Source organism: Coloeus monedula (assembly GCF_965178545.1).
Source record: "Coloeus monedula genome assembly, chromosome: 2".
Classification (NCBI taxonomy): domain Eukaryota; kingdom Metazoa; phylum Chordata; class Aves; order Passeriformes; family Corvidae; genus Coloeus; species Coloeus monedula.
The window spans coordinates 8,415,313-8,443,255 of NC_138782.1; positions in this window are offsets into that span (position 1 = coordinate 8,415,313).

The window sequence follows — 27,943 nt, forward strand, 5'->3', positions numbered from 1 at the left end:
TCAGTTCAGCACGAAGTGTGCTGGCTGCAGACAGGAGGCTCTGCCGGCTCCCGTTGACTCCGCCGGCTCCACGTGGAGAGGAGAGGGACCCGCCGGTCCCCAGAAGCCGCGCTGGATGGGTTTAGCTGTGAGCAGTCCATGGCTGGTTTTAGCTGCCTGTGGCTCTGAGGCAGTCCCCCCCCAGCCACCCAGGGTCCGTGCCACAGCGTTGGGAAAGGGGGAAAGGGGCAGTGGCCCCGGCCCGGCCCGGCGGGGCCGGGAGGCTCCGGAGCCCCCACCTCCCAGCAGGCGAGCTCCGACCAAAAGGGAAGTCCCGCCTTTCTGTGCGGTTTAAATATGTAAATTGTGAGAAGCGTAATTGGTCTTAAAGACTGTCCATCAACTCAGGGTCAACCCAATACAAGCTGCCAGCTGCAGCTCTAAGCAGTGCCCCTGTACTCACGCCCTTTGCAATAAACCGCATGTTCCAAGATCTGACTACAGAGATCTCTCGTCACCATCCGTCCCGACCGTCCGAACCCACACCGAGCACCCCCCAGACAGAGTTCCTACAGTCTGGCGCCCAACGTGATTGCCGAACCCCCCAAGAACCTACAGACTTTAAGGATAAGACTCTTCATTCACATTTAAAATAGTCTATAGCACATCTTGACCCATCTGTGTGTGGGTGTGCTGCCTGCTCCAGAAATATCCCTTAAAGGAGCTGTTTCATATAGAGCTAGTGTTGCACCACCAGCCTTCCACCACCAGCCTTCCACCTTCAAATCAAAATCCAGTCTCTTGCCCAAAGCTCTGTAACCTTCTCCCAAACCACTGGCAATTTTTTTGCCTTGTTTTCACAGCCTTGCACCTGCAAAGCCCAATATTGATGTAAGATGGCCTCTCTTTGGAAGGGATTGCCATTTAAATCAGGAGATCTGATGATGTCCAAAGCTGAACAATGAATCAGCATGGAGGACAAACAGCATTGTGTGAAGGAATGTCCGATAGGGAACTCAATGGGGAAAAGCACCTGCTGCACTGGAGAGAAGCCTGAAAGAGAGCAGTAACGTGGGGTCCTCTGTTTTTTCAACACTCCTTTTATTTCAGTGTTTTTTCCTCCCACAAAGGTAACTTTCACTGTTGGAATGATCTGCATTCTGGTCATCATTTGAAGGTTGCCTTGGAGGTTGCGTGTTCTGCTTCTGGTGCCACAGGTCAGGACGAACACATCTTGCAGGTAGCCATCGTACCCCAGTATCTGTGGAAATGCAAGCATACCCATGACCTCAAGCAATGAGCTCATGAGGGCCTTCCCACTTCTTAGTGAGGAGGTCCTGTACCCAGACTTTTACTCGAGGCAGGTGCGTCTCGCCTGCAGACTGCAATGAAAGAAAATTATTCAAAATAACAGGATTGTTTGAATCTGGTGGCACTGTAAGGTGATTAATTGTATATAACACTTTCTAGTCTGTGGGGTTTATCCATGCATTCCCCCTTTTGTTTCTCCAGAATATGCTTCAAAGTACCATGAGTGTCCTGGGTTGCAGTGTATTCTATTACCATCCTCATGAGCCGTTGAAATCAGGTGGGGCAGTGTTTCCTTGCCTCCTCCCCCCAGACTATCTTTCTCCTAATGGCCCATCACTGTCCAGCCGCATGACTCAGAGATAACTCCCTCTGGACTATCTTCTGTTAATGAGCCTAATCAACACTTGGCCTCATGACTCATTACCCCATTGTGAGATGCTCCACCCAGGAGGAGGAACCAAGCATCCCATCGTGGATATAATCTGAGACTGAACACCAGGGACAATCCTTCCCACTGGATTTCCAGAGGACAGGAGCTACATAGCCACCGCTGGACCTTCTGAGGAGGAGCAGACCCTTTTTCTACAGGATCGCCACTTCGGGAGGACTGCAGCCACCATTCTACCAGACTGCTACCACCATCCTGACTAACAGGGTGCCAGGTTGTATCCTAACTCTGTCAGTTTAACCCAGTGTTATCCGCTTTTTTTTTTTTTTTTTCTTTCCCCCTCCTTTTATTTCCCTATTAAATTGTTATTCTGACTTGGTGTCTCCCACTAGTTTGTTTTCAAACTAGTACAATGAGCGTGTTCAACAATGGCTTGGCAAGTAGGAGAATGCAGAATACCCAAAGTATGATCTACACCTCATAGGTGCATAGTGTCTTCTGAGAGATACAGGCAGGGCCATTCTCGGTTTTCATGGAAGAAGATAGCCCCCAAAATCGCAAAAGAGTTTCCAATGGGCGATAACATCGCAGCCTTTCTCCCCAGCACGAGCAGACGCCCACACAGCTGAGGAGAATGTGTCAATAGACACATGCACATACTTAAGTCTGCCAAATTCAGGATCTGCCAAATTCAGGAATGTGTGTTACATCCATCTGCCAAAGCTGCAAGGCCTGTAGGCCTCTGATGGCAGAGGTGCAGCAAGTCTGTGACAGTCAGCGCAAGCACTGACAATGTCCCGAGCCTCAGCTGGTGTCAAATGAAACTGCTTCTGCAGGGTATGCGCACTTTGATGAAAGAAATTATGCGATGCTTTAGCTTGTGCAATTTTGTCAGGCTGAGGCGCTACCCAGGCAGGGTTGGCTAGCCTGTCAGCCCTAGCATTGCCTTCTGTTATGAAACCTGACAAATTAGTGTGGCTTCGAATGTGCAAAATGTAATGAGGACGCACTTGAGCTTCAGTTGCACACCACAAGGCCTCCAATAGTGAAAACAGAGCCACTTTATTCACTTCCTTCAAAAGCAAACAATCTAAGCACTGAGTTATGTCTGCTACATAAGCAAAAGCAGTGACCAAATTCAAAGGAACCTGAGAAAACCACTGAAAAGCCACGGCAACAGCCCTTAGTTCAACCAGCTGGGCTGAGCCTGACTTATGGCCTTCCAGCACCTGCCACTCAGATTCTTCCCCTCTTTTTTTTTTCCTCAGTGTTCTAAGTTGACTGTTGCTACGGTGTGCACATCCACGCCGGCTGATCCCTGGGTGCCGGCTCTAAGCTGGCTGAGTAGGCCTGTCTCAGAGGACCTATGCCCTGAGGAAATATTTGACTCCCCTTTGCATTCCTGGTCAATTTCCCTAAACGTATCAGAGATTGACCATTGGCATGATGGATAGACTGGCAGTAGTCTGAAGAATGACCTGGCCTACCACATCTTTTGCATCTGAGACTGAACACCAGAGACAATCCTTCCCACTGGATTTCCAGAGGACAGGAGCTACATAGCCACTGCTGGACCTTCTGAGGAGGAGCAGACCCTTTTTCTACAGGATCGCCACTTCAGGAGGACTGCAGCCACCATTCTACCAGACTGCTACCACCACCCTGACTAACAACTCGCCTGTTCTCCTTGTTTCTCTTCCTTTATTTAAGCTGTTTCTGCGTGCTCTCAACATTAGGTCTCTTTTTTGATCCACCAGAATTTAATTGAAGAGGTCTTAGAACTGCTGCTAAAGCAGATTTATGCTCTCCAGATCCCACCTTAGCACAGGCATCAACCATTTGTGTTATTATATATATTGTTATATATAACTATGTGAGTTCTCCAGGCAAAGCATCTATGATCCTTCTACACTTATCATTAGCATTATCTCTTGCTAGCTGTCTGCACAACAGCTGCCTCATGGTCTCATCTTCAACCTGCTTTTCCAAGGCTGCAGCAATCTTTTCCAAAAAAGATAAAAAGTTCTCTTTCTGCCCCTGAGATATTTTTACATATCATCATAGGAGCAGCTGTATCTAAGCTCTTTATAAGAACTGCCATGCCAACCTTTTGAATCTGTTCCAGGATTTGAGAATGCCAGGTAGCCTGAACATCAGGGTCCCAATAGTTATTGAGTCCCATAAAAGCATCCACAGGAACTAGATGCCTGGGATCAGTTTGAAGCAATTCCATATTCCCAACTACAGCCTTCTCAGCCATCTTTCTCCAACTGGCTTCAAAAACTGAATCTTGTACAGGTTGAAATAACGTCTGACCTAAATGCTTAATATCATATGGAGAGAGCATATCAGTATTCAGCACTCTAAGAATCTGCATGACCTCAGGAGAACTTAATCCATACTGAGCAACCTTAGTTTGCAAATCCTGAATCACTTTCTAAGCAAAACATTAATGTTTGTCAGTCCGACCAGAGTTAGGCAGAGCTTTCTGCACCGGAAAAGCCCGGACAATTCCATCTGTATCATCACTACTTTGCTGTATTGTTACATCGCTTTGATCTGCCTGCACACTACTCTGGGACAAGGTAGCAGGTCGCTCAGATGCCTTTTGCCCGCCAGGCATCCCAGTTCTTTCTAGCAACTTCCGGTGTCCCTCCTGCAATGCAGCCCTTTTAACCTGTTCCCAGAACCGTTGCGGATCTCTAGGATGGACAGTTACTTTACAGTCTGGACAATTGCGGACTTGGCGCGTTGAACGCTGCTTGCGCCTGAGCGCCGCCCCGGAGTCCTGCCGCAGAGCAGGCGTTTCCATGGTAACGCTCCTTGCATCATTCTCCAAGGGTGTTCTGGATGATCTCCCAGGAGACTGGCGTACCAACTCTGAGCCAGCGGGCGGAGTGGTGACGTCAGCGGCTCGGGCTGCAGAGGGTGGAGCAGCGGAGGCTGGAACAGCGGCTAAGGCAGCGGAGGCTGGAGCAGCGGCAGCCAGGACCTCGGGGGGTGGAGCAGCAGGGGTCGGAACAGCGGCTGAGGCACCTCGCGCGGGCTCCGAATCCTCCAGTCCCGCGCCCGGCTCCGCAGACGAGCCGAGCTCCGGCGGCTCGACTGGCCCCGGCAGCGCAGCCCATCCCGGCTGCGGGCCCGCCGGCTCCGCAGTCTGACGTGCGCCCAGAACGGCCGGTGCTGCCCGTAGCTCCGCGGACGAGCCCGGCGCCAGCGACTCGACTGGTCCCAGCTCCGGCGGCGCGGCCGCTGGCCCCGCGGTCAACAGCGCGGCTGGAACGGCCGGCGCCGCCCGTAGCTCCGCAGGCCCCGCTGCCGTTTCTGGCGGGGACCCAGACGCTGCAAGCTGTTGCAACACTTCCTGCTGCACATCGAGCCGTTGTAGTATCTTATGCAAAACTGCCAAGATTTGTTCCCCGAGAAAGTCTGATATCGGGAAGCATGGCCACTGCTGCGTCCTCCCCTGAGCCGAAAAATCCCCATCACTTATATTAGCTCCTGCGGTCTTTATGACAGACTCAAATGCGGACAGTACCGTGCTTTCTTTGGACGATTTATGCTCCATGCCTATTTCCGCGCAGCCCCGGGGGGCGGGCCGGGCCAGTCGCGGTCTGGCACGAACCTTCTGAGAGGCTGCGGTTGCAGTACACGCCAGCCGGTCACCAGATGTCGCTGTTGCCCCCAGGGACGGCGAGAATCACGACACGGAATTCCAGGATAAAACGGGATTATTTAATTAATTATCACCTCGTTTATATAACTTGGCTCGCAATAAAGAAATGACATTATTGGCTGCTTGACTATACACCTCCCAGAGTGATTGGCTGAATGCTATGACACCTATTTCAAAATATTTTCTTCGGTAAACCAAAACAAGACCGTGCAGGTGCAAGATAGAGTTAGTTTACAAAACCGTCTTTCACTGTTTCTCAGCTAAAGCATGAGAAAGGAAAACTTCACAAAATGCTTCAGCAGCTGGAAAATTCCTCTGCTCCTGCTTTTTAGCATCCACAACAATGGGCTGAACATAATATGCTGTGTGTACATCAGAGTGGTGGTGTTGGATTGCCTGCCTTCCCTCAGTCGCTTAAAATTGGCCATTCACTGGCTGAGTACTTTTGTTACCAGGAAGCAGGTGCTCTGCAGCAGCTCCTGCTCTCCTGCTTGCAGTGGGCAGCTATGTGGGATATACTGGATATACTGCTCTGATGTAAATGAGCAACACAGTGTCATAATTCCCTGCTGCAGAATCCATATCTATGTAGTCAGATAAGATAATAGCAGGAAGGAAGCAATATGCTCTGGAAGTCTTTTCCCTGCCCGAAGTTTTCAAGCAGAATACTGGCATTTTCTAGTCAGCAGTTCTCCAAGTGTACTGCATAGCCTCAGTCTAAGTCATCCTTTTCATGTGGGATTATAAATTGTTTAAGGATAAAGGGTTACATATGACTAACCAATCCAGGTATTGGATTGTAGGAATAGAAAAAAAAAAAAAAAAAAAAAAAAAGGAGATAAAGGAATTCTTTGAAATTAAGAGAGAAGGAGGTATGGTCTAATTAATTTTAAGAATTCAAGGCAGGAACAAATTATCTGAGCTATGCAAAAGGAGTCAAAAGACAAAAGACCTTTTGCTTTTCCAGAATCCTTTGAATATATTATGGTGTACTTTGCGTATATTATAGCATATTCTGTGTCATACATGAAATCCCTATTTGTGCTTGGTCTTTGCATATTAAGTGCTTTAATTAATTAATTTTGAGTTAATTATTTTTAAATTGAATGTTACAATTAACCCATCAGCCCAGGTACAAAAATCCAGTTCCATTATCAGTGTTTCTATTTGTTTAAAGTTTATTAATAGAGTTGCACCCTTCCCAGTTAAAATTTTCCCAGTTAAAAATCACAAACTTGCCCCCTTTTCAAGCTTCAAACCACTGGTACACCATAAGAGTTACCTTTCCTGTGTTTACTGTATACTTTTACAAGTGTTTTGAGATGTGTTGGACTTGCATTCCAAGGCCAAAACCCCACCCAGTCTTAATAGACAGCAGCTATTTTTAGCCACGGCCATTACTCTGCAGGCAAGTCCCACGGCAACCTGAATACCTGAATTTTAATGAAAGTATTGTATTCCCTTATCTCTAAGTGATACCACCCCCACTTGACAACGATGAGCCATTGGTGGACGGAGATGATCCATCAAAGGGAAAGCACCAATCGCCTTGGACCGAAGGGGCGGGCTGTGGGCGGACTGGGGCGGAGCAAAAACTATAAAAAAGGCGAAGCCGAGAGGCGGGTTCTCTTCTCTCTTCCCCTCTTGCTCTCTCCAGGCTAGCTGTGGAAGGCATTGGTGCTGGGCATTAAAAGCCTTACCCCTTTTAAGGGGCTTTTAGTAATTTTTTAAAGTCAGCCCAGCACTGCAAGTTCTTTTTCTCTACCTGAGGTCTGGTGCTGTCTCAGCCAGAAGATCTCATATCCCTGCGCTCCTGGGGCATGCCATCTACCGAGCCATAGGATCCCAAATTTTTATATTTTTCTGATTTCTGTAATTTTTCAATTTTTCTGTTTTCAATAAATTAATCTTTTTAAGAGTTGTCTCATTTCTCACATTCTGTGTATAGCATATTCATTTACCTCTGGAGGGTGATAAAATAATGTTAATCCTTCAGTAATCTGAAAACATCTTTCCTCTTAACTCTCTTTTTCAGGATATTGATTTCTTTTGTGACTAGCACTGAGAGCGGGCAATCTCTTTCCTGCTACCAGGGAAAGCTGACAGGAGGAAACCTGGGCACCCTCTCTGAACACACAGAACTTCCTGTAATAGATGTTTCTGAAACACGTAACCTTTCTTCAAAACAAGAAAATTTTATAGGGAGTGATTTGGGATGAGGACACAGTCCCACACAGAATTTGTTATTTAGAAATTTTTTATATGCATACACTTTGTTACTTGTTAATAAAGCTGATAGCCTTATAATTGCTCTAAGTCTCTGCAGTATAAATATGCTATGTATGGGATTAGATGCATGATCTTGATGTGCATTTTCCTGCCATAACCTTAGACCATGTATTAGCTATTAAAAATGCCTTCCTTGGATGAGCCATCTGTTACTCACTGGGATAAATCTTTTAGTTGCCAGAGTTGTCTAGCAGTCACAAAAACACCAGCAACTAAATATGGGCTTTAGCAGTGTGTGGAAAAGAGCCTCTCACCTGTTGTGTGTGTTGGTACAGGTTATTTTCAAGCTGAAGCCATGGCTCTGAGCCAGGGGGAAAACAATCACTTGGGTTGGAAGGGACCTTTAAAGGTCATCTAGTCCAAACCCTCTGGAAAGACCAGGGACATCTTCAATTAGAGGAGGTTGCTCAGCATTCTGTCCAACCTGACCCTGAATGTTTCCAGGGATGGGGTATCCACCACCTCTTTGGCCAACCTGGGCCAGATTTTCACTGCCCTCATTGTAAAAAACTTCCTTATTGTCGCGGCGGCAGCTTTTGGTGCTGGATGGTGAGGGTGCTGCGACCTTCCAAAAGCGTCTCCAAGGTGAAGACGCTCGGCAGGACCACCACACACTCACAAACATGTACACACACACATGCACAGATAGCTCCAGAAAATGGGTCGACGGCAAAGATGCAGGAAGGGTCTTCTTGTGGGGTTCCATGGGAGGAGTTTAATGCACCCATATGCATGAAGGGTTCCAGGGACAAAGACAAATAACATAGCAGGGTCCAGGTTTATCTAAAGGAGCAGATCAAGCATCAGGGGCCAATGATCTAAGCACATGGGGGCGGGCTTAGGGTAAGGGAATCAATAGGAGAACTCTGAGGGAGTGGTGATGGGGCAAGGGCCAATGGGGGAACAGGGAGTGGAGAACCTTCTAGGGCACGGACTTATTAAGTATAAAGGGGCAGGGAGGCCAATGGGCCAACCAGGGAAGCAGAATGGGGGTACATTAACATAGCAAAACAAAGCATCCTGGGGGGAAGCCTTTTTGTCTCCCTAAGCTGGGGAGGATCTTTGGTACTAGGGACTGCCCCACCAATGGACACCCTTTACCTCTAGTACTGCAGGCCCACTGGCCTCCACACCCTATGTCTAATCTAAATCAATCTATGTTTTGCCCTATCACAACAGGCCCTGCTAAAAAGTTTGTCCCCATCTTTCTTATAAGCCTCTTTCAAGTACTGAAGGGCTGCTATAAGGTCTTCATGTATCCATTTTAGATAGGTTGTGTGGTGGGAATGCACCCTAAACCTGGACACACATTGGAAGCTGCGAGTACCAAGATAGCACCTGTGGCAGTACGTGTTTGCAAACAGCCACCAAAATACATTAAATTTCCCTGTGGTTATGAATAAAAATTGTGAGGTGAGATTTAGCACTTGGTATGGGAAAATGCGAGTTTTTCCTTGAAGCATCGTCTCATATAATTGCTTACAGATATTAACATATCCAGTTCTACATGGATATGGAAGATGCAGCTCTGTACTTCACAAGAAGAAGCTTTATATACATATCTCCACAAAGATACCATCCTTTCCTCTTCACTTATAGTGCAGGAGCTCCAGGCCAGAACTGGACATTCTGTGGTATAAAATAAGACCACTGTTTATAGTCCTTGGTATTGCACACAATCCTTAACCCAAGTCCTTCTAAAAAAAAACTTGCAGACATAGCTGGTTTCATCTCCTGTTTGCTCTTTAACCAGCTTGTATGAGCTTGTACACATGGATACTATATGTGGACAGCAAAACAAATAAGAGGAGAATACTTTCAATGCAGGATGCATACACCAGAGCAGATACACATGTATCATCCTTTTCAATGTAGCACAGAGGGCAACATGTGGAATCTCACAGAAAAGCAGCCTGTTAGTAGTTCTTTGGCAGCCATTGTGACAGAATGTGGACAGTGTGTTTTTATTCATCTCTGCGTTTTCCCTGGCTGCCACCAGAGACCCTGTTCACAATGATTGCTTTTGTATAGAGAAATAACTCAGCAAGCTTGAAGAGGGCAGCAGAGTCTGTCTTTGCTACTTGAAAATCTAATTCTGAGGAAGGTAGGATAAGGACTGACTTTGTGGTATTCATAAAGCATCTGGCTGTGAAGGAACATTGTAGTGACAAAGCTTCTTGTCTCCTGAATTCAGTCTCTAATGGTAAACTGTTGGACAGTTTCCAATCCAGCGAAGCTTTATATCACCTTTTGTCTGCACAGTGTCACAGGTACTTGTGTAAAAACTGTCATCACACAAGCACCGATGTCATATGCTACAGTCTGAAGTCTGGTATGATAGACTAGATAAACTTCTAGCTTCATTATGTGACTTTTGGGCAGGATCTTTTTTTTTAAGTTGTATAGAGAATTTTAACTTCATCCGTTAGTCAGCCAAGATGTTATACAAGGAATAAAGCAAATCTTGATGTCTATGTCTGTGGCGTATCTGAGGGCAATCTCTTACTATGTAAATGCTCTACTGAGAAGGCATGTGGGTAGATTCTCTTTGCACAAGGGATGGTGTGTGTACTCAAAAGAGTGGAGATGTTGAGTCTGACATGGTCTTCTCACTCTAGAGAAGATGTACTATGTGCCTCAATTATTATTTATTCACTTGAATCTCAGAACTTTGGTTTTTTCAGAATTATTAACTAAAATTCCCATTGTTAATGCTGATTACTACAAGAGAAAAATGAGATCCTCCTGCGTTTAGAGAAAAGTCTCAGTTTCTACTCTTTACAAATGTAGGGAAGTAAGCCAATTTTAGCAACACTAATATTAAAAAACAATCCTGGACTAATATTAAAAAACAATCCTGGACTTGTATGGTGAAGTCTGGGATTAGTGGGGAAGGGAGAAATGGCAGGGGAGCACAGGATGTCTGTAGGGAACTTTTGAGTGCTTGCAGTTGACAGCATTACTAATGTGAAATTGACAGTTAAAGATCAATAGCTTTGATGCTGAACTTGGATCTGCTTCCTGAATTTCACATTCTTAGGTGAAGCTCACTTCCAGAAGAACACAGCTAGACATTCAGACCCCTCAGTGTTCATGCTGTACCTGGCTGAAATAAACAGGAACTGACTTTCAGAAGAGAGGAGAATCAATATTATGAGTCATTGAAGGGTGCTTTTGATTTTCTAGAATCTTTCTTTTACCCCTACAATGATTATTGTCCTTGCAGTTTCTTTATGGAAATCACAGCAGTTTCACCAATATTGTTTCAGTAATATGTACACTAGATAAGATCTCATAGTCTGTTTCGGTTCATTTTGTCGCAGCAAAGGGGAAATATATGCACAGCTGGATGTGTATGTCAGGTTTGCATTTAAACAAGGTTGTGTAGCACTCTTCATGTGGCCTCAAAATGCACTCCTAACTCATGGCATCTATTTGGCTGAAGTCCGTGTTAAGTTTTCAGCCTTAGGCGGGGATTCAGAAGCTTTTAAAACAGCCTTTTGTGTACTTTTCAGCAAGGATGTCTCTGAAGCCTTTCCACTGTCACGGTACACTGGGAGCAGCAATGTTGGATGAGTGCAGGGTGACATCCAGTGGCTGGTTTTTGCCTGGGTCTGGGAAGGACTGGTTAGTACATCACAAGGACACTCCAGCTGGGAGGGCCCTTGGGGGTCTCCTGCCCAAATCCAACCAAATCCACATCAGAGTCCTCACAGATTTGCCGTCTTGAAAATCTCCAAGAACTACAGGTAATTTGTTCCTTATTTTATTCCCATAGTGAAAATTACTTTCTTTAGAATCTGTTTGTGTTTTTTAGGGTTTTTTTTCAATTTATGTCCCTTTTCCTCCACAGAACACCTCAGTAAAGAGCCCAGATCCATCTTCTCAATAAACCCTTTGTAGTTTCTGGGAGGCTGCTTTGTGTCCCCCTGGAATTCTTTCTTTCCCAGGCTCAAGAAGTGCAGCTTGTGCAGCCTCTACCAGTTGGAGTTTCTGGACTCTCCCCACCCCCTGTTTCTTTAACAAGCTCCAGTTGAGTAACAGCAGACCAGGTTTCGGAGTTGGCTTGTTGGAAAGTATGGAATGTGTACTCTGCTATTCTCGCTCACCCAGACTTTTTTTGAGCAGGCTATTGTAAGAAGATGCCTGTCTGATACAAATCTGAGACCTCTCATAACCTTGAAATTTAGGATGCCTTAGTATGAAATAGCCAAATAAGGAATATAATAACTGGAGAATATAATTGCTAACTTTGGGACTTGTGTTGATTTTTATAAAGAACTTGCTATTTAATTATTCCTGGTTTATATTTATTTACTGGAAATACCTGATTTAAGCAGAAATATAGTTGATTTTTCTTTCCTCTTCTCTTGCAATAGTGAGATGCCTTCTTTTCTCTTGGCTGACCTGTCTGCATGGTTTTTTCCCTTATGGTCTCCCACGCCCACTTGGTTTTCTTGAACTTGTAGGGCTGTGCCATCAACCCCAGAGGTGGAACAAAATGGCTTTCAGGTTTAGAAATGGCTGCTCCTTTCAGGGGTGGATGATGAAAACTGCTTTGGGATGGATGAATAGTGTTATGTCAATACAAACCTCAAGGAGCCAGCGTGAGACTGATTGTTCTTTCTGCTCAGACTGAAATTACATTGCCTATGACAAGCAGAAGCTCAAAATATATGGTATTGGGTAAAAAGGACTGTTTAGTAAATACTATTGAATATTTGTATACATGTAATACTCGAGTTCCCCAGCATCATTTAAACAAGGATGCGAATGTCTCTGAAGTGTGTAAAATGTAGAAGAATACTTAGTTTGGAGCAAGCACAAAAACTGTAAAACTTGTCTTAGATGATATTGTGGTCAGAATGCAACTTAAGGACAGGTCTCCTGTCTGTATTGTAAAGCTGATTTTCATATCTGCTATAGCAAAGCACTGCCTATGGTCAGGACCTCAAACTGTGGCAGTGGTGTTAAGATTTGTCAAAGAGAGATTTTTTTTTTTAGACGGTGTTGGAGGTTAGGATTTTTTTTTTCTTTTTTTTCCCTTTCTCCCAGGGAATTTCTTCCCATCTGTTCCCTAAAAGATAATAACGACTGGTACTTGAGAGAGACAAAACAAGTGGCCAAGGTGGGGGAAAGGGGTGCAGATGGCTGCAGCCTCTTAGCCGGGGGCTTTTCTCTTGGGAAGGGCAGAGATACCACAAGATTTTTGGCTGGGAGGTCAGGGGGCTAGGCTCAGCTCCTGGCTCGCTCTCTTGCTCTCAGGATCGGAAGGTAATGGTCAAGCTGCTGCCACCGTGGAGTCCGGCCTGGCACTGCTTCTTCTTTACCATGGGTGAGCCTCTGCTCCTAAGAGCAGCCGGTGCACTGGGACCTTATTAAATGGATCATACTGGAAAGGACCCTCACCATCTACTCAGGTGCCTCAGGGGAAAACATGGGACCCTGACCCCCTTGCCCTTCTGGAGGGTGCATCTCCCCTGCTACGTGCAGCAGCTGCTACAGAGAAGCCTGGCTGCTGCTGCCCAGCCTCACTATTTTCTGCCATTGCCTTGGGACTTTTTCACTACACTCTAACCCAATGCCACATGTCCGCCCAACCCCCACAGCTCTTGCTAAGGCTGCAGAGTTTTCTGTTACATTTTGCTTGCCATCCCGGGGTGTACCAGCCTCTGCCGTTCCAGTCACCGCTCTGGCCACAGCCCATTTCACCACCCAGAGAGGCACTGAGATCGACTACTCCTGTGGGTTTGTAAAGGAAGCCCCTTTTCTCTCTCTCCCGCCAGCACGCCTGCCACTACCCAAGCGCAAAGAGACAGCTGAGCTTGCGCCACAGCGCCCCCTGCAGCCGCGGGGGAATCATCACACCTGCCCTGCCTAACCTGGATCCACCGGCGCCCCTGCCGGCTGTGAGCGGAACTGCACCGAAGGGGAAAGGGCCTGAGGCCGAAAGAAGGCTGCTGTTGGGTTCCTGGTTTTGTTTGTTGTTGCTGCTGTTGGGGTTGTTTGTTTGCCTTGTTATACATATATGTATTAGTAAAGAACTGTTACTCATTTTCCCATATCTTTGCCTGAAAGCCCCATAATTTCAAAGTCTTAATAATTTGGAGGGAAGGGGGTCGTGCCTTCCTGGCAGACACCTGTCTTTTAAACCAAGACAGATGGGAAATTCCAAAAAACTCATATTGGGTTCCACTACTGTATTTTTGCCACAGAGTGTGTAAAATTGCTTAAAGGGTGGACTAGGTCTGGGGGTGTATTCAGCTCTATTCAGAGTTTTTTCTCCCATATGGCACACCCTTGGAACAGCAGTGTGAAGCAAAGAGCTGCCAGTCCATCTGTTAGTGGCGGCACTGGGTATAGCCCACACCAGTGAGTATTCTGTTACAAATCTACTGTTTTCAGTGATTTTGGTTTTGTTGTTGTTATTTTTTGGTTGTTGGGGTTTTTTTTGGGGGGGTAGGTTTTTGGGGGGTTTTTTGTTGTTGAAGACTGCTTAAATCCCAGGAAGGCTTTCTGAAAGCCAGAGGTGAAAATTGCTCTGCGTTTACAATAGCCCAAGGGGCTGGGCATTCAGCTGTGATAAAGGGAAATACTGTTTCTAATTTCTTGTAGTTTAAACTCTGGCTAAGTGCATCCTGCTTGTCCTCACTTCTGAAGGGTAACGTTCACCAATAGCTGCTGCTGGGGCAGCTGTTGGTGACAGAAGGGGATGGGTCTCAGTTCTGGTGCAGAACAGAGAAATTCTTCAGTAGAAAGATTCATAGGAGAAAAACTCTTTGTTGCTTCAGACTTTGTTGGGGAGGATGAAAGTTTGGTAAGAAAGTTTCACAGGTATGTAGGCTTGGCAGAAAGATCTCTGAATGTAGAAACTGGGGATGAGGGAGAAATGGAAGCAAGTTTTGATATAGGGTGAAAGATGTTTTGCTGAAACAGTGATCAATGAGTAACTGAGAAGGCAAAGGCTGGAGATGAGTTGGAAGGAGATTTTTAGGAGTAGGACAAAGGTATGTGACTACAAACAAAGACATGTTTTTCACCAAGTAAGTAAGTCTCAAGAAGAGCATAAGTAAATAGAAAGCATGTCTTTACCAAAAAGAGAGATATGGCAGGCAAACAAGAAATGTTGATGTAGCAAGAAGGAGAAAGGTCTGAGAATTTTCCACTGTAAGCTTAAATTGTAACTTACTCTTGTGATTGGATAATAATGACTATAATATGGTGATGGTAGTAGCTATGATAGGCTATATAGGCAAATGTAAAGGTATTGTGTATGGTGCTTATTGGTTGTTACGTATTAAGATACTCTGCAAAGAAAAGTATAAAATGCTTTGTAACTTGAACAGAAGGTGGCTTCAGGTATGCCTACAGCTGGAGTTGGCAGCTGTACAGCTGGCTCTGGATACCTGCTCCCTGAAATGTTGTAACTTCGCCTATGCAATAAACAGCTTTCAAGAGAGCTGCCTGAAGTCCAGACATCCTTCATGAAATTTTCTCCTATAAGACTTCTAGAAGATTTTTAAAGTCTGAGTGAAATATGAGTTCTCCGTTCCAATGAATGGCATCTTGTAGGTGTGTTCCGGTTTGGCCAAATTTAGAAATATATCCTCTGAGAGAAGGCACAACCACCCCTCAGCCACCAGGTTCGAGAAAAAATAAATTTTCCTCTAAGAAAAGTGAAGGAGATAAAACTATTTATTTAACAAACACACAGGAAAGGAAAATAATGCTAAATAATACAATCTTTCGCTGTGGAGGAAAACCTGGGAAAGTGTTAGAGTCCTCCCTTTGGTCTCCTCGGAGCTGGGGCTTGGGCCAGGGCCAGGCCCTCTGTGCCCGGTGGAAAGTCCTCCCGATGTGGTCTGATGTTAAAGCAATCAAGCAGTCCAGTAGAAAAGGGGAAAAATCCGAAATTCCAGGGAAGGAAAAATTCAACTCTCAGTCTCTCTTTGGAGAAAAAGCAGCTGAACCACTGGCCAAAAAAAAACCTGTCCTGGGGGCAGCCAGCCAGGTACGTCCTCCCTCCCCTGACGCAGCTGGAAACAAATTGCTATCTGTGTGTGACCTTGAACAAGCTGCAAACTGCTTTGAAAAAGTTTTGCTCAGTTTTTTCTTTCCCCCTCTCAGGCTCAGTTTAGAGGCGTAGAAAGGCACAAAAATTAATTTCTGGGCATAGGCAGCGATATAGGATACACATCATAAGGTCACCCCAAAACAAGGTGGTGTAGTTGGCAAGAGTCATGGGTTTTGCAAGCATAGTCCTGGAAGTGATGTTCTTGCAAAGGGGTGCTTACAGCTTCCTCTATGACCTAACAGAACCTATCAGCTGGCCAGTTTGAATATGGACAATTCTTTAAGCCATTAAAGTTGTGACCGCCTCTGTTATCCACACTTAAGAATAGGAAACTCCTAGGCAGAGCCTCTCTGTCTTGTTTCCGGTACCAGGACAGGTGGCTGCGGGCCCCGTGTGCGGGCCAGCGGGCCCGGCCCAGGCCCTGCTTGGGCCAGGCTGGGCCTGGCCACGGCCATCCTGGAGCCAATGGGCCCTGTTCTACCCATGCCCTCCCCCCTCCCCCCCCAACAGCTCTGCTGTGGGCAGTGGGAGCAGCTCAGCTTCCCCGCACCCCCCCCCCCCCCACACACACACCCTCCACTGCAGCCAAGATTCAGCTAAAGCTGCACAGATGTCCAGCAGAGGTCATGTGACCGACAGTGATAAGCAACATTCCAGCTGCAAGGCCTAGGTGAGATTAACCCTTTTAGTGCTGTGAAGAGCTGAAAACCTGAGGGAAGAGAAAGAGATGCTTAAAGCTGAAATTCTGTTGTAAAGCTATGATATATCAGAGTACCCGTTGTAATTTCATGAAGATATGGGGGGTGGAGTGTTCAACTCATACCTGTGATGAGATAGGCAGATGCTGAAGCAGCTGTAATTTCATGAGAAGTTTGAACAGGGAGAGATGGAAGTGATGAGGACTTTTGCTCCAAATGGGAAAGGAGAAAACCTCAGTTCCTAGAGATGCTCCCAGAGATAGTCCTAAAGATGAAGATGAGGGAGACCCTTTGCTCTCAGGGAAGGAGAAGGGCCTCTGTTCTTAGAGATGAAATGCTCCCAGAGATGGGTGAAGAGAACTTTTGTTTCTGAATGGCTCAACCTTAAAATTGTACCCCAAAAAACTTCAAGAGTGGACCCTTGAAAGCAGTTGTGGGAAAGCTGCAAGTTGGAGGAAGGGACTCACATGCGAGCAGAGAGACTCCTCTTCCTAAATGGACTGAACAAAGTTATTTGGAAGTGGGCGGCTGTCTCGTTGTGATAATGTTTTCATAGCATGAACAAGAGAGACTCCTCTTCCTAAATGGACTGAACAAAGTTGTTATGGAAGTGGTAAACAGACTGAACATTTCAAGGGTTGTCTTTTTACATTGTCAGTGGGAGAAGGGAGAAAGGTGGGGGAGTAGAAGAGTTCTGAAGGTGTGGTATGGTTTTTTCCTTCTTTTAGGTCTGTTAATAAACTTCTTTATATTCTTTCAAGTTTGGTGCCTGCTTTGCATTTCTCCTAATTCTTATCTCACAGAAGGTAAACAGTAATGAGTATTTAGGACCAAACCACTACACAAGGCATTCTTGTTTTCTCTTTGGAGAGAGTAACACAGCTTTGTGTAATCAAAATGCAACTAGCTTGATGCCTGGGACGTTCTTTAGAGAGATTACAGCACTTTATGCTACAAAGGCTAAAATTTCTAGCACTGGTCATGTAGAGTCAGTCTAGTTTAATATACTGTACAGCACGTGTTGATGATAATGCCAGTCAAATCCTTAATTTACTTGTATCTTATTTGACATGCAAATACATCTTCCCAATGTTCCACACTCTGCTTTGAAAACTCTACAAGGAGATGTAATAGAAAAAATATAAGCTGCCTGCATTAAGGAAATCTGTAAATCTGTAAATATCCTCATCCTCAATTTTATATTACTTCTTAAAAATAATAATTGCCAGTTGTAGGTACAAAAATGCTGTTAGTGAGGATCTTCTTGTTATTTTTCTAAGTCCGTGAGAGACTTTTCTCTCTCACAGAAGAGGTAGCAGGGAATGTAAACAACCAAGCCACCTGCAACCTTGGAAAGTCTTGTTTATGGTATAGTAGAAAATATTTTGATAATGGATGTTTTAGGATTTTGGCCAATCACCCCCAAGGGGTGGCTGATCCTTTGTCCAATTAGACTATGAAGAAAAAAGTCTATAGAAGAGTTTGTAGAATAGTTAAATAAATCAATCTTGCTGCACAATTCCTGCCTGCTGGATCTTCTCCTCCTCCTCCTCCCTATGGCTGCGGGACACGGTGATATACCCTAGGGCCCAGGCCTGTGGTAATATTTGGTGCTGCCTGACGTGATTTGCACTCTCTGACGTGTCCTGCTGCTATGAGCCAGGCCGAATTCCTGTAGAGGTACGCTGTTCCTTTTTCCCCCCGGGACCGGGAGGTCCGACAGAACTGAGAAATGGCGAACAGCGGCTCACAGAACGACACTGTCGTACTGGTCTGGAAAGGTGTGTTTAGCATATTGCGCACCTCCATTCCTGAAAACTCAGTTCGGGAATTATTAGACTGGGCTACTTTAAAAGGGATTTCCATGGACAGAGATACTGCCCTGGACTTTTCCTTATGGCAAGAGCTCGGATGCACTGTCCGACACGAGCTCCCGACTGGGGAGCCGGCAGCGTTAGAATTATACAAAACCTGGCGGTCATTATTTATTCTGCTGACAGCCCTTGACTGTGATAGCAGGGCTGGATCGCCTGTCTCGGTGATGAGTGACGGGGGAATGTCCGAGGAGGGCCCCGCTGACTGGGCTTCCGGGGCAAGTGATGGTGGATTTGGAATAAACCCCCCGGCTCCACAGGCAGAGCCTGCGCCGGCTCACCCTGCACAGTCTCAGGACTCCGCAGCCCCCAGGGACCCCGCGCCGCCAGAGGCAGGGGGGTCAGGGCAGAGGCAGGGCGCACAGCCTGCCCTTGCCGTTCGGCTGGACGGCAGCCACGGCTTATCCAGGGCCGCAGATCAGCGGCTTAGCCAACTGGACCCCCAGAGCGGCTCCTAGTTCGGTTCCGTATGCACCTGGATCTAACTTAAGAGGGTGTAGCGCCGGGCGTGCCCTTCCCGGGACTGCCTGGCTATGGCCCGCTGCCCTCCCTGGCACTGGACTGTTCTGCGCAGTCGCAGAACCGAACCATGGACCTTTTTATGCAGCATTTGCCCTTTCTGGCAGAGCTACGAAACCTATCCCGTAGGATGGAGGACTTGCTCAGCCTGTTAGAGCGGCGAATGCCCGAGCCCGCGCCGCAAGCGGCGCCAGCGCCGGCCGTGCCGTCTGCGCCGCCTGCGCCGCCCGCGCCCCCCCCCGCCAGAAGCGGGAGCCGCGGCTCCGAGCCGAGAAACGGCGCGGCCGGCGGCGAAACCGGGAACAGCGCTGCCACGGGAAAACCCGAAGCGGCAGCGGCTGCGGAGAACGGGCCAGCGCCGGCGCCGGGAACGGCCGCAGAGAACGGACCAGCAGCGGCGCCGGGCGCGTCCGCGGAGCGCCGGCCAGAGACGGCGGCGCCGAGCGTGCCCGGGGAGCGCGAAACAGCAGCGGAAGCAGCGACTGCGCCGAACGCGGCTGCTGTGCGGGAGACGGCCGTGGCGCCGGGCGCAGCCGTAGTCCCAGAGTCGGCTGCAGCTTCAGTACCGGCTCGGTCGGATCTGGCCGAGATGGCCTCCCGTAAAGAAACTGCTGTAAAAACTGCCGCGCAGCCAGCTGCAGTCTGTCCTGTCTGTTCTGGCTCTGGCGAACTTAGCCAAAGTGCCTCACCTCCCCGTACATTTCTGTTCTCTCCCAGCACCCCAAAGTTGCCTTTGCCTGATGATTCCTCGTCAGGCAGTGAGGCAGATGAGGTTCTGGCCCCAGGTCGTCAGGCGGCTGTGGCCGCGCGGCGAAGAAAGAGGCTGAGCCGGTCTCGCCCCTGGACCTTTCCGGACTGCACGGTAACAGTGCGTCCGACGCATCGTAATCGCTTCCTAGAGTCTCTTAACGTGCAAGCATTGGGGGAGGGTGACTGGAGGTTATTAGAACTCCTTGGAATGCCAAATAGATCTGAGGATTCTGGGGGTAACTGGGGAGCTGTTACACTCCATCCGCAGGCTGTGCCAGAAGTTCAGGATGGTACTGGTTCCCCAAAAGAGATCCAAGCTTTCCCAGTGTATAAAGCTCTCCCAGATTCAGGAGAGCATGATAAGCATGAGGTAATTGCTTGGAAAGTTGCCCAGGACCTCCAATCCAAGGTGGCACAATATGGACTAGGTTCTGCTGAGGTTATGCAAATAATAAGGGTGATAAATACAGATTTGCTTTCTCCATTTGATATCAGACACTTAGGTCAAATTCTATTTCAACCTGTACAATTTACAGTTTTTGAAAAAACCTGGAGAAAGCTGGCCGGCAAGACTGCATTGGCAAATTTGCAGCTCCCTGCTGCTGATCTTAGACAGACAGCAGGAGTAGATGCTTTGATGGGGACTGGTCCCTTCTCTGATCCCAGTCTACAAGGCAACTTGCCCTCTAGCATCCTGCAGCAAGCTCAACAGGTCGGCATGGCTGCCCTGTTGAAAACCATAGAGTTGTCAGCACCCAGAAAGCGATATACTGAAATAGTTCAAGGGAAATCAGAGTCATTCCTCTCTTTTGTGGAGAAAGTTGCTGCTTCTCTCGAGAAGCAGGTTGAAGATGACGGGTTAAGGCAGTTGTTGTTGAGGCAGTTAGTGAGAGATAACGCAAACGAGGAGTGCAGAAAAATCATAGACGCCATACCAGGGGATCCTGAGGTAACAGACATGGTCGAAGCCTGTGCTAAGGTGGGATCTGGGAACCAGAGAAGGTCTGCTTTGGCTGCATTCCTGCAGCCTGTTCATGCATTTTCTGGTCGTGAACCAAAGCCACCAAAACAGGTGAAAAAACGGAAGCGGCCTAAGCCGAGCCAAAAAGAGAACACACCAATCCCCCAATGCAAAAGGTGTGGCAGGCCAGGGCATTGCATGGGCTACTGTAGATCCCGGACTCATGCCGATGGTCAGCCTTTGTCGGGAAACTTCCTCCGGGGTGCACGGAGGGGGAATTGCTCTCCGATGCAGTCGCTCCCCCAGAGAGTGGCACAGGCACAGGCACAGGCCTACCCAGCCACCCTAGAGACGGCACCCAGGGATCAGACAGCACCCACGGATCAGACGGGTTAGACATCCACACCACAGCCGCAGTTGTCTTAGACTCTAGCGGTATTTATAAGGTTCCCTTGGACGCATATGGACCCTTATCCCAGGGATCCAGTGCAATGCTGGTGGGAAAACCTGACGTTGCCCATCAAGGAATCTTAGTGCACTCAGGAGTTATTGATGCTGACTTTAAAGGTCAGATTTGCGCTATGGTCTCCACACAAAAACCCCCTGTAACTATTCCTGAAAAGACCTGCCTTGCTAAATTAGTGCCTTTTAAGTCTTGTGTCCCCAGGACAGAGCAACAAACTCACGAAGATAATGGCAGTGGATCTATGGGACTTCCACAGGCCTTCTGGACTGCAGACATCTCTGACCAAAGGCCACAGATGACATGTACCCTGGTCCTGCCGAATACCCGTCCACCCCGGATTCAGCTTCGAGGTTTGATTGATACGGGTGCTGATGTAATGATCATCTCCTTCTCTGCGTGGCCTCCCTCATGGCCTTTAGCCCCGGTGGGATCGGCCATCGCAGGATTAGGAGGAACCACACAGAGCTATTTAAGCGAATGGCCTGTGGTGGTGAAGGATTCAGAGGGGCACACAGCTACAATTAGGCCTTATGTTGCTACCACTTCCCTTAACCTTTGGGGACGGGATGTGTTGGCAGCTTGGGGCGTACGGATTGGGACAAATTTTTAGCAGGGGTCACTGTGCGTAAGGGCGCACAGTATCCTACACTGCCTTTGCGGTGGTTGACTAACACACCAGTCTTTGAGCTGCAGTGGCCCCTACCAAAAGAGAAGTTAGACGCCCTTCATCAGCTAATTCAGGAACAGTTACAACAGGGGCACCTTGAACCTTCTACTAGCCCCTGGAACACTCCTGTTTTCGTAATTAAGAAGAAATCAGGGAAATGGAGGTTATTGCAGGACCTCCGGAAAGTTAATGCAGTAATGGAAGGTATGGGGGCATTGCAGCCTGGCATGCCCTCTCCCACCATGATTCCTACGGGGTGGGACATCCTGATCATTGATTTAAAGGATTGTTTTTTCACAATTCCTTTGCATCCTGATGACAAACCAAAATTTGCCTTTACTGTGCCTGCCATTAACAATGCTGAACCTGCTAAGAGATACCAATGGAAGGTCCTCCCTCAAGGGATGAGGAACAGCCCAATTATCTGTCAGTGGTATGTTGCCCAAGCATTAGCCGGAGTTCGCAAGCAGTTTCCTGATGCACGCTGCTACCATTACATGGATGATATCCTGGTGGCAGCGTCCACACGGGACGAGCTGCTGAGAATACAGCCTCAGCTGCTCACTGCTCTGCATGCCTATGGATTAGAGGTAACTCCAGAGAAAGTTCAACAGCATCCTCCTTGGAAATATTTAGGAGTGAAAATTTTGGACCAAACTATTCAACGCCAAGAGGTGCAATTCCCGGACTCGATTAAAACCTTGAATGATGCTCAAAAGCTGGTGGGTGTCATCAATTGGTTACGACCTTATTTAGGTCTAACTGCAAAGCAGCTTTCCCCTCTTTTTAATATATTAAAAGGGGACCCTGATCTGAATTCACCTCGGGAGTTGACTCCGGAAGCGTGGCAAGCGCTGCAGGAGGTCCAACGGGCTGTTTCCGCTTGTCAGGTTTATCGAGTGGATCCCTCCATTGCTATCACTGTTTTCATTACTATTCCAGATCTCCATCCTACAGGTATCATTGGCCAGTGGAATACACAATGGCCTGATCCTTTGCATATCCTAGAATGGGTCTTTTTGCCTCATCAGCCAAAAAGGACGGTAACCACAGTGTTTGAATTGGTCGCTTCTCTGATAATCAAATGCCGTCAACGGTGTTTGCAACTGATGGCTGCAGATCCTGCAGTAATTGTCATTCCGATCTCAAAGGAATACTTTGAGTGGAGCCTCATCCATAGTGCTCCTTTGCAAAGCGCGCTGCAAAACTTTTCAGGGCAGATCACTTACCATCTGCCCAGCCATAAATTACTGCAATTGGCAAAATCGACCGTACTTTCCTTGCAGCCGAGAAATAGCCGAGTGCCGGTGCAAGGACCCACCGTCTTTACGGATGGTTCAGGGAAAACTGGGAAAGCCATTGTTACCTGGAAGGAGGGATTGGAATGGCAGGTGCTGAAGGAACACGAGTCAGGCTGTGCTCAGTTAGTTGAATTAAGGGCTGTTACCATGGCTTTTCAGCGATTCTCACAGGAACCTTTGAATTTGGTTACTGACTCTGCTTATGTAGCAGATATCACCCAACGCTTAGATTGTTCACTTCTGAAGGAGGTGAACAATGCGGCTCTGTTTTCGCTGTTGCAAACCTTGTGGTCTGCAATTCAGGCTCGAGTGCATCCGTATTACATTCTGCACATTCGAAGCCACACCAATTTACCAGGGTTTCTAACAGAAGGCAATGCCAGGGCTGACATGCTGGCCAACCCTGCGTGGGTAGGGCCTCAGCCTGACAAAATTGCACAAGCCAAGGCATCGCACGGTTTCTTCCATCGAAGTGCACATACCCTGCAGAAGCAGTTCCATTTAACGCCAACCGAGGCGCGCGACATTTTCACCGCTTGTGCTGACTGTCACGGACTCGCTGCGCCTTTGCCAGCGGGGGTTAACCCCAGAGGGCTAAAAGCCTTGCAGATTTGGCAAACGGATGTAACTCACATTCCAGAATTTGGTCGGCTGAAATATGTGCACGTGTCTATTGACACTTTCTCCTCGGCTATGTGGGCTACTGCTCACACTGGAGAGAAGGGCCATGATGTCATTGCCCATTGGAAATTGGCTTTCTAGGTCCTAGGCGTGCCAGCTTCTGTGAAAACCGATAATGGTCCTGCCTACGCCTCAGAGAAGACGTGGCAGTTTTTACACCTATGGGGTGTAGACCATACCTTTGGTATCCCACATTCTCCTACTGGCCAAGCCATTGTCGAACGCGCTCATGGTACCTTGAAGCATGTTTTGGACAAACAGAAAAGGGGAATGTATGGAGAAACTCCACAGAGCCGACTAGCAAAAGCTTTGTATACAATTAATCACCTTATAGTACCACAAAATTCAAATAATCCTGTTATTCTGAATCATTTTCTCTCATTGCAGTCTGCAGGCAACAGACAGCTGCCCCGGGCAAAGGTCTGGGTGCAGAATTTACTCACTAACCAGTGGGAAGGCCCTCATGAGCTTATTGTTTGGGGTCGTGGGTATGCTTGCGTTTCCACAGATACTGGGGTACGGTGGCTACCTTCAAAATGCGTTCGCCCTGCCCTACGGCACCAGAGGCAGAACAGGCAACCTCCAAATGATGAGCAGAACGCCAACCACCCAAATGGCGACCAGAATGTAGATCATCAGCCTAATGACTCTTCTGATGATGACCAGGATGTCGACCATCAGGCAGATGGTCCTTCTACAAGCAGAGACTGGGATGGTCCTTCCACAAACAGAGACTGAACTTTAAATTTCTTGTTATGGAGTCAGATAGTTAAAGCCTTAAGGACATATTTAGAATTAATAACTGATGTAGATTTCTATTTAGGATTAATAGTAGGGTTGTTATCTTATAAAACAAAAAGGGGGAATTGTAGGTACAAAAATGCTGTTAGTGAGGATCTTCTTGTTATTTTTCTAAGTCCGTGAGAGACTTTTCTCTCTCACAGAAGAGGTAGCAGGGAATGTAAACAACCAAGCCACCTGCAACCTTGGAAAGTCTTGTTTATGGTATAGTAGAAAATATTTTGATAATGGATGTTTTAGGATTTTGGCCAATCACCCCCAAGGGGTGGCTGATCCTTCGTCCAATTAGACTATGAAGAAAAAAGTCTATAGAAGAGTTTGTAGAATAGTTAAATAAATCAATCTTGCCGCACAATTCCTGCCTGCTGGATCTTCTCCTCCTCCTCCTCCCTATGGCTGCGGGACACGGTGATATACCGTAGGAACCAGGCCTGCGGTAATAGCCAGTGATTCAAAAGACAAGACAGTTCTGAAAGGGACAATGTAATCTTCCTGGGGAAAGTTTAGAATAAGAGACTGTATGTCTTTTATGTAGTATGTAAAACAATAAGAAAAGGAGAAGCTGCAAAGTCACTATGATGTCTTTAATGTGTCATCCCACTTACACTGTATAACAGGGAAAAATATAGAGTTGTCAAATCTTCTTAATTTGGGCTGTATCCCCTTATCAGGACAGTGCAAGTGGAGAGGTTAAGAAATGCATAGAGATTCATAGACCTTCCCCCAGTAGCAGAGATCTGTAATTATATACCAGTTCTGTTCTAGACCTGTTTCTCATGTCTTCTACTAGATCTGACATCTTACTACGTTGCCATTCCCACTCAGCATGTAAGCATTTTAGCCTGGGTTTTGTGGAAAGAGATGCTGAATATTAGAACCCGGGCTTAGTTTTCAGGGCACATAGGATGTTTGGCTCCAAAGATGTGAAAGGAATGTTTCAAAAATTGGGTCATGATAACACATGTCACAGTGTGAGAAATGCTCTCAAAGATCACTGATATACCTCAAAGAACAAAACCATTGTAAATGTAGAAATTTACTAACAGCTAGTGTTACGTCATATCAATGGGGATGAAAGAACTGTGCAGAAGGCGAAGCCCAAGCCTAGCAATGGCTTTTACTTCTACAGCCCTTCTCCATGAGAGCAAGCCGCTGGAGACTGGCATCGGAGGCGTGATGTGAGGAAAATGCGGTCGTCTGTCTCAGAGGAAAGCTGCAGAGCCGCAGTGCGATGTGCCCTTTGTGAAGCCTGCTCGGAGACGGGGTGCCTTTCAGAAGGCCTTCTGCTTTGACGCCAGCTTCTGGGTGAGCTGCAGCCGAAGGCAGCAAGAACATGCTCAGCTGACTAGGACAGTCAACGAGCTTCGGCTGCACTTTCTGCAATTCGGCACGCTGCACACACAAGCCCGGTGCTCTGAGGCTTCCTTCTTCGCCTTTCGTTGGCTGGGCAGAAGAGAAGCCGAGCGAGGCCATTGTGCTTTGCCGCTTGTCAGCATGCTGTGCACGGTTTTTCCCCAGCTCGAGCTACTGGGAGACCGCTTCGGTTTCGCAGTGTCCACACTGCCCATGGTAGCTCTCGCTCAGCGAAACATGCCAGGGGAGAAGCACTTGCTGGATGAGTCTTTCAGTGTGCAGGACTTTGAAAACACAGCAGTGCAATTGGGGCCACGAGAAGGGATGATGAAGAACGCAGTTTTGTCCTGGCCCATTTTTCTGTGCGAGACGCCTGTCGGGATCTTTGGTCCTTGCGAGAGAGTCATGTGTGCGCAGTGGTGCTTCGAGCTGAGAAGGACCGGGCAGACAGCACAGCCACAGTGGGGGGCGCTTTTGCACCTTGTAAAAGGCAAGAGGACTGCTCCTGGAAGGTGGTGCAAATCCCCGTTGCCACTAGTGTCAGGAGCAAAGTCTTTGCAAGCTTGTTGTTCTGGCGCAGCTCTCTGCAGGAGACGTAGCCGAGAAGCTTTCTACTTAGCTTGGGATCACAAGAGGGGCGGAATGTGCTGCTACGTAGCACTGAGAAGGAGAGGTGCAGGGCCCAGGCGTGTTTGGGCAGAAGCAGTGCACTGGAGAGCTTGGCTGCAGGCACAGCGTTCCGTGCGAGAAGCAGACCGCTGTTCGCCTCCGGGAGAACGAAGGTACGGCGTGCTCGAAAAGGCGAAGGACAAAGCCGCAGAGCACTGGGCTGGTGTGCGTGTCCTAGGGGCTTGCAAGACGAAGGGTGGCTGCCGCTCTCCTGCCTGCTGAATTGACGTTCTAGCATTTGGAAGGAGGACGTTCAAGGGCACTTGCTTGTGCCACTGCCTCTTCCTCTTGCAGCTCTAGGTGGAAGCGATTGTGCTTCCCCTCAGTGTCCAAGTGCCAGAGAACATGATGCAGCAGGGAGGGGAAGTACAGAGTGCACCGGTGAGCTTGATGTTGCAGACGTGCAGAAGGCGAAGATGCAGCCCGGCACTGGCTTTTACTTCGACAGCCCTTCTCCATGAGAGCAAGCTGCTGGAGGCTGGCAACGGAATCACGATGTGAGGAAAATGCAGTCATCTGTCTCAGAGGAAAGCTGCAGAGCCGCAGTGTGATGTGCCCTTTGTGAAGCCTGCTCGGAGACGGGGTGCCTTTCAGAAGGCCTTCTGCTTTGACGCCAGCTTCTGGGTGAGCTGCAGCCGAAGGCAGCAAGAACATGCTCAGCTGACTAGGACAGTCAACGAGCTTCGGCTGCACTTTCTGCAATTCGGCACGCTGCACACACAAGCCCGGTGCTCTGAGGCTTCCTTCTTCGCCTTTCGTTGGCTGGGCAGAAGATAAGCCGAGCGAGACCATTGCACTTTGCCGCTTTTCAGCGTGCTGTGCACGGTTTTTCCCCAGCTCGAGCTACCGGGAGACCGCTTCGGTTTCGCGGTGTCCACACTGCCCATGGTAGCTCTCGCTCAGCGAAACATGCCAGGGGAGAAGCACTTGCTGGATGAGTCTTTCAGTGTGCAGGACTTCGAAAACACAGCAGCTCAATCGGGGCCACGAGAAGGGGTGATGAAGAACGCGGTTTTGTCCTGGCCCATTTTTCTGTGCGAGACGCCTGTCGGGATCTTCGGTCCTTGCGAGAGAGTCATGTGTGCGCAGTGGTGCTTCGAGCTGAGAAGGACCGGGCAGACAGCACAGCCACAGTGGGGGGCGCTTTTGCACCTTGTAAAAGGCAAGAGGACTGCTCCTGGAAGGTGGTGCAAATCCCCGTTGCCACTAGTGTCAGGAGCAAAGTCTTTGCAAGCTTGTTGTCCTGGCGCAGCTCTCTGCAGGAGACGTAGCCGAGAAGCTTTCTGCTTAGCTTGGGATCACAAGAGGGGCGGAATGTGCTGCTACGTAGCACTGAGAAGGAGAGGTGCAGGGCCCAGGCGTGTTTGGGCAGAAGCAGTGCACTGGAGAGCTTGGCTGCAGGCACAGCGTTCCGTGCGAGAAGCAGACCGCTGTTCGCCTCCGGGAGAACGAAGGTACGGCGTGCTCGAAAAGGCGAAGGACAAAG